Source organism: Symphalangus syndactylus, chromosome 23 (assembly GCF_028878055.3).
Source record: "Symphalangus syndactylus isolate Jambi chromosome 23, NHGRI_mSymSyn1-v2.1_pri, whole genome shotgun sequence".
Classification (NCBI taxonomy): Eukaryota; Metazoa; Chordata; class Mammalia; order Primates; family Hylobatidae; genus Symphalangus; species Symphalangus syndactylus.
Genome location: NC_072445.2, coordinates 54,744,258 through 54,752,016, shown reverse-complemented (window position 1 = coordinate 54,752,016; position 7,759 = coordinate 54,744,258). Strand labels below are relative to the sequence as shown.

General features: G+C 41.5%; 1 pseudogene; it reads left to right on the top strand.

Moving 5' to 3' along the window:
* The first annotated feature begins 7,129 nt into the window (after positions 1–7,129).
* On the top strand, positions 7,130–7,558 carry LOC129473649 (large ribosomal subunit protein mL42-like; annotated as a pseudogene).
* The last annotated feature ends 201 nt before the right edge of the window (positions 7,559–7,759 follow it).

The following is a 7,759-nucleotide window of genomic DNA, read 5'->3' as shown; positions in this document are numbered from 1 at the left end:
CTCAGTCCCACAAAACTGCCCTCCACTGCCCCAGGATCCTCTCCTTTTTTTAGGGTCCATTGATTAGCAACCTTAATTCCATATGGAACCTTAATTCCCCCCCTGCCAAGTGAGGGGGAAAAACACACCCAAAGCGTTCCCTCTATTCTCTCACTTAATAAACAACACAGAAGACTCCTGTGAACCAATTGAGGAGGTGTTTTTCCCATCCACCAAGCAAGCAAACAATTCCTCAGTGGACACCAGCTGGGTGTCCTCCAATTCAATTCACTTCTGATGCTATCTACCTGGAGAGAGTGTCAGATCCCACAGGTTGAGGGCTCAGACCCATAAGACTGCCCTACCCCCAACACACACACCTTCCCATGCAGATGGCAAGCCCCAGGTTGTATTATCTGTGCTTCTGACCAACTGGCTACACACTGGGATTCCCACAACCCCGCTGGGTTCACTTAATTTGTTAGGGCAGCTCACAGACCTCAGGGAAACACTTAAGTTTTCCTGTTTATTATAAAGGATGTTACAAAGGATACAGATGAAGAGATGTGTAGGGCAAGGCATGCAGGAAGGGCCACAGAGCTTTCATGCCCTCCCTGGGCACACCACCTTCCAGCCACCTTCCAGGAACCTCCACTTTCTGGAGGTTCAGCTACCTGGAAGATTCCAGAACATAGTCCTTTTTGGTTTTTATGAAAGCTTCATTAGGGAGGCATGATTGATTAAGTCATTGGTCGTTGGTGACCAACATAATCTTCAGCCCTTCTCCCCTTCCCAAGGTTTCGGGGTGGGGCTAAAAGTCCCAATCCTCTAATCTTGCCTTGGTCTTTCTGGTGACCAACCCCATCCTGAAGCTACCTAGGAACTGCCAGCTATCAGTCAACTCAATAGCACATACAAAGCCATTTATTACTTTGAAGATTCCAAGGATTTTAGGAGTTGTATGCCAGGAAACTGGAGGATAACCAAGTACTGTATATATTTCACAATATGACAGCCTCACTTTCCATTATAACAAAATAAGGAAATTAGATAATCAACAAGGCTCTCTGTAGCTCTGAAATATTAACACTGTGATTTTATGGAACACATATAAGAAATCCTCTAGTTTTTTTTATTTGACTTTTCCATCAGTTAACATGTTTTTTTAAATATCAGAAATCTAAGTGGTCAATACTCTTCTTAAATGAGTTTGTCTATCAGATCACCTCATTTTATAAATTTATTATAGAGAAGTTGCTGCAATCTTAGCATTTCTGTGAACTGGAGAACATGATTCAGACTTGTTGATGAGGTCCAGAATAACTGAGGGACATATCTCGGTAGGGTTTAGATTGTCAATAAATGAAATCAAGGAGGTATCTAAAGGAGTTCTGATCTTGCCTATTAGAAAAAGTTCAGGAAACACAGGAGAGAAATAAGTTACAAAAAAAAAAAAAAAATCTCTGGAGGCAGTAGGATCTGACCAGAAAAAACAACTACTAAAATGTTTGCAAGTGCCAAGGGGGAAGGAGGTAACATTCCTCATATTTACAGACCTTTGAAGCTCATTTTAACTTGGGAACTTTATGGACATAAGGTTAAGTCCAGGGCTGCTTGGTTAAGGGTCGGGTCTCATTACTCCCTAGTTAACAATTCACATTTTAAAATGAAAGAGCCAGATTTAAATGTAATCCTGTCTTTAGGCTTGAAGAGAAGTAAAATGTTATTTTTATCTAATACGTAAGTAAAAGCAAGAAAATCCCCTCCAGAGAGTGGAAGATGTTCATGGCTCTATTGTAATTTCTGTCTGCAAATGTGTGAAAGAAACTTTCAAGGGAAAAATGTTCCAGAAAGTAACCTTTTAAATGTTAAACCACTGCACTTTAGAAACAAGATAAAGAGCTTCGTACCCCAAGCTATTTCTCTGTTCCTTTTTTCTTGAGCTAAACCTCCTGTGTAATAATTTCTTTGGAGTGCTTTGTTCTGAAGAGATGTTTCATGCGACTGGTGCCTTGTCTCAGTAATCAAAGGCACACTGAGTCAAATATGGCCTTTGGAAAACAACCTGGATAATGACTGCCTGTAATTATGTAAATGTTTAGATAATAACTGATTTTCAATTTAATTTAATGGAGACATAACTTAGCACATCCTTACCCAATGCCTCTCCTTTTAAGTGGCCACTGTGTCTTCTGGGTAACTTGAGAACCTGGCAACAATATCAGGAACATAGTCGGTGCTTTATAAATAGTTAGTAGATGAATGAATGAATGAGTGAATGCTTAAATGTGCTTGATCTGATCCTAAAACATTTTTTCCTTTTAGAAATTCAGCCATTTAGTCATCATTTTTTGAAGCATATTTCAAAAGTATACTAATATTGAAGAGTAATTAATAGAAAGCAACTGACACTAAGTCTTTGTTGATGCTGTACCCCCTTCCCAAATAAATTTCATGGTTTATGGCTCTCCAGAGGCGAGGGAACAAAGCCACGTGGGAGAAAGTTATCTGCTGGGGTTTTTGCTTTTCTAAAACTGCCTCAAATTCAGAAAAAAAGGCCATAGTTTTCATGGCTATGGGGTCCACACTCTAGTCTCGATGCAGAATCTTTCCCTAATGACTGGATTTGTTTTGGCAGCCCTCAGGGTAAATTACCCTCCTCGATAGCCCTCAGCAATCAGAGGGTTATCTCAAATTCTTCTTGTCGAAATGGGATGTGCACTTGGTCTGAGAGGTGACAGCCTGCTGGCAGTCCTCACAGCCCTCACTCGCTCTCGGTGCCTCCTCTGCCTGGGCTCCCACTTTGGCGGCACTTGGTGAGCCCTTCAGCCCACCACTAGCACTGTGGGGCCCCTTTCTGGGCTGGCCAAGGCGGGAGCCGGCTCCCTCAGCTTGCGGGGAGGTGTGGAGAGAGAGGCGCAAGCGGGAGCCGTGGCTGCGTGCGGCCCTTGCAGGCCGGCTGGAGTTCCGGGTGGGCGTGGGCTCGGCGGGTCCTGCACTCGGAGCACCTGGCCGGCCCTGCCGGCCCCGGGCAATAAGGGACTTAACACCCAGGCCCGTGACTGCGAAGCGTGTACTGGGTCCCCCAGCAGTGCCTGCCCACTGGCGCTGCGCTGGATTTCTCGCCGGGCCTTGGCTGCCTTCCTGCGGGGCAGGGCTCGGGACCTGCAGGCCACCATGCCTGAGCCTCCCACCCCTTCATGGGCTCCTGTGCCGCCCGAGCCTCCCCGACGAGTGCCGCCCCCTGCTCCACGGCGCCCAGTCCCATCGGCCACCCAAGGGCTGAGAAGTGCGAGCGCACGGCAAGGGATTGGCAAGCAGCTCCGCCTGCAGCCCAGCTGGGCTCCTGAGTCTGGTGATGTGGGGAACCTTTATGTCTAGCTCACGGATTGTAAACACGCCAATCAGCACCCTGTGTCTAGCTCGAGTGCACCAATCGACACTGTATCTAGCTGCTCTGGTGGAGATGTGGGGAACCTTTATGTCTAGCTCATGGATTGTAAACACACCAATTGGGACTCTGTATCTAGCTCAAGGTGTGTGAACACACCAATCAGTTCCCTGTCAAAACAGACCACTCGGCTCTACCAATCAGCAGGACGTGGGTGGGGCTAGATAAGAGAATAAAAGCAGGCTGCCCGAGCTCGCAGCGGCAACCCGCTCAGGTTCTCTTCCATACTGTGGCAGCTTTGTTATCTTGCTGTTTGTAATATCGCTACTACTCACTGTTTGGGTCCGCTCGGCTTTTGAAAGCTGTAATTCTCAGCGCGAGGGTGTGTGGCTTCATTCTTGAAGTCAGTGAGACCAAGAACTCGCCAATTCCAGACAAATCACCACTTGAAGAAAAAATACCTAAACACTACGTGGTTTACTAGATGTTACTTTAGGTGTTCTCTGAGATTAGCCAAACAAATGGAGAAGGTCTAAGTAAACTGTTCAAGACTTTCAGCCAACGCTGAAAGTGCAGTGCTGGAATTGCCTGACCCCAGAGAGGGGAACTGAGGGTGTAGTTTCTAGATCAAGCCCAGGAGGTGCTGAACACAATGGGACCATGAGTGGAGGGGGATGCCTTAGGCACCACTGAGGAAGTAGAGGAAAGATCTAACCCTGGAGATACCTTCCTCCTGATTTTTTAGTTTTTCTGGAGAGCCCCTCAGAGTGTGGGAAAGTGTAGTGGACTGGGATTTGGCAGTGTTAACCTTCCTCCCAGCGGCTCTCTCCTTTTCTACCCACTTCTTGCTGATACAAAATTTCCAGGTGCAAAATTTCTTGGTGACCTCTGTTCCCAGCTGCAAGCAGCTTCCATAGAAGGCAGATGTGACCTCAGCATTACACACAGGCATTTTAAAAAAATAAAGGATGCTATTTAAATTAAGGAACAATTTAGGCAAACAAAAGACAGAATAATAAACAGACTCTATGTGCCCACTATCAGGAGTAAACAAGACTCGAACATTTTGCTTATTGATATGGTCTGGCTGTGTGTCCCCACCCAAATCTCATCTTGAGTTGTAATCGGAACTGTAATCCCCAGGTGTTGGAGGACGGAACTCGTGGGAGGTGACTGGATCATGGGGGCGGTTCTCCCATGCTGTTCTCTTGTGATAGTGAGTTCTTAACAATATCTGATGGTTTTATGAGGGTCTGTTCCCCCTTTGCTCTGTGCTTTTGTCTCCTGCTACCTTGTGAAGAAGGATGGGTTTGCTTTCCCTTCTGCCATGATTGTATACATTTTCTGATGCCTCCCCAGCCATTTGCAACTGTGAGTCAATTAAACCTCTTTTCTTCATAAATTACCCAGTCTGGGGCAGTTATAGTAGTGTGAAGCCGAACTAATACATTTACTTACTTTAGGCCTTTTTGTTTGTTTCTTTTTTAGGAAATAAGATTTTATAGAGTTAAAAAAAAAAACCCTCCCTCAATTTAAGTATCTGCACAGCTATTCTTTCTATTCTTTTTTATCTTTGAATTGGTCATAATTAAAATCAAAATAATTTGTATATTTGTAAATTGTTTTGATTTGAATTATGAGCAATTCAAAGATAAAAAAGAATAGAAAATAATACAATGACTATACACCCACCATTGAGATTACATGCATGATACTATTTAGCCTTATTTGTTTTAATCTTGTTCTAAATTTTTATTGTGGAAAATTTCAGACACATATAAGAGTAGGAAAAATAGTATAATGAGCTCTATGAACCCACCACCCAGCTTCAACAATTGTCCACTCATGGACAATCTTGTTTTATCTGTGGGGTAGTTATAGATAATACAGATTCTACATTCTCCCATATGTTATTTATTTCTACATATTTCGTCATGTAGCTCTTAAAGAGAAGAACGTTAAAAAAAAACTGCAATGCCATTATCATACTTAAATGTAGGGATAATTCACTAGTGTCTGTTAATAGCCAAAATCCAGTCAACGTTCAAATTTTTCATTGTAAAAATAATTTTTTTTTCAGTTTTTGTGTTTGAATCAGGATTCAGATAAGGTCTACACCAAGCTTAAAGCCAACCTGCAGCCTGCAGGCCACACAGGGCCCCAGACAGCTTTGAATGCAGCCCAACAAAAATTTGTAAACTTTTTTAAAACAGTTTGAGATTTTTTTGCAATTTTTTTCCTCTTAGCTCATCAGCTATTGTTAGTGTTAGTGTATTTTATGTGTGGCCCAAGACAATTTTTCTTCTTCCAATGTGACCCAGGGAAGCCAAAAGATTGGACACCCCTCATCTACACATTGACATTGATTTGACAGAGATAGTTATAACTCTTTCTTTCCAATTTTTATTCTTCTAATTGTTTGTTCTTATCTAATTGTATAGACTAGGACCTCCAGCCTGGTATTAAATAGCAGTGGAGATCATGGCTATCCTTTGTCTTGTTCCTCACTTTAATGGAAAGTCTCCAGTGTTATCACGTTAAATAAGATGCTAGCTTTTGAGCTAAAGTACACACACACACACACACACACACATATCATCACATATATAACGTATTAAAAATCACATATGAATATAAAGTATACATTATATATTTCAATAAATGATGCACCATATATAATGATATATGTAATCATATGTATTTAAAAAACAAAATAGTCATCAATATATAAGTGTTAAGTTTATCAGATGCCTTATCTACCTCTGTGAAGATGATTATATGACCTTTTTCTCTTTGTCTTAATATGAAGGATTATGTTATTACATTTTCTAATAATGAATCACTCTTGTTAAAGACAATGCTGATTCCTGGAGCAACTAGAATTATAAATGGAAAAGGCTACAAATTATCTCAGAAAAAAAAATCTAGATCTCCTATTTGATAGGGAAAGAGAATTTATGTACCATACACGTGTGTGACTAAAATAATCAACTACTGATGTTTAATTTTTTAAATCTCCCTGTGTAACAACTATAATTAGACGTGAGTTTCATATACACCTTTCAGATGCTATTGCCAACTACATCCCCAGTTTTTAAATGTTTCTATTCTTTAGCAGAGTAAACAGCAAAAAGTGCTAGAAGGCAAATAAATGTGCAGGGAGACAGAGCAACACGTGCCCGAGTATTTTGTGCTGCCTAAAGCCATTTGGCTTTGAAGAGATTCAAAGGAACAAACATCTGATGCTTAGACACTAAGATGAAAGAGTTGAAGGGCTTCTTCCCAAAAACCCATAACCCTAGCCTAATTGTGAGAGAAACATCCGTTGAATCCTAATTAAGGGACATTCCACAAAATTCCTGACCAGGACTCCTCCAAACTATCAAGGTCATCAAAAACAAGGAAAGTCAGAGACACTGTCACAAGCCAAGGGGCACCTAAGAACAAATGACAACTAAATGTAATGTGAGATCCTAGATGGGTTACTGGAACAGAAAAAATATGTTGGGTAAAAACGGAGAAAATATGAATCCATTATGGGCTTTAGTGAATAGTAACAATGTTGGTTCATTAATTGTAACAAATGCACCGCACAAATGTAAGATGTTAATATTGGGGGCAACAAGAGGGCGGACTTGAGGTGAGGAGCTGTCAAGTGATGAAAACTGGTGTGCCTAGAAGCAGATTTTCAAAGCATTCTCTCTTCAAAACATCTTTTTCGAAGATGTTTATACCACCTGATAAGTATCTCAATACCCCATGGCTGTAGCAGCAGTAAAATAGATGACAGTAAAGCAAATTGTCTTGAAACATTTATTTCCAATGCAAAATGGAGCTTTATACTGTGTGTATTATAAATCTATGTATTCTTCTCTAAATGATGACTATAATTGCAAAATAGCGCTTGCTGTGACTTCCAATGGCAGGACGTGAGCCTGCTACCACTTTTCTGTGGACATTCCCCATGAACACACAAAACCCATCCTTCAACCAGATCCTGTGCACAATAATGAAGAAATATAAGATCAAGTGCTGAAAACCAGACTGGAAGAAAAAGGTGAACACCTTGAGCAAAGACCCATGATAGAACAACTTAGCAAAGTGTTCTTTAGTATGACACGCTGTTGGTATTCTCATGGACAGTATTAAAGATGTTGCAGGAAACTAGATCTTCTAAAAGACAGATGACTGAGGTACTCAGGGGAATCAGAGAGAAATGTTCTTCATTTGCCATTTGAGAAAATGCAATCCGGGGTGTTCACTAACATGTTATATAGTAAAGTCAGAATAATGAAATGTCTTTTCATATTAAAAAAGTAATAAGGGGAAGTAGGTGTGGGGCGTATGAGGACTGTCTGCACTATCATAATTTTTCTGTAAATCCAAAAC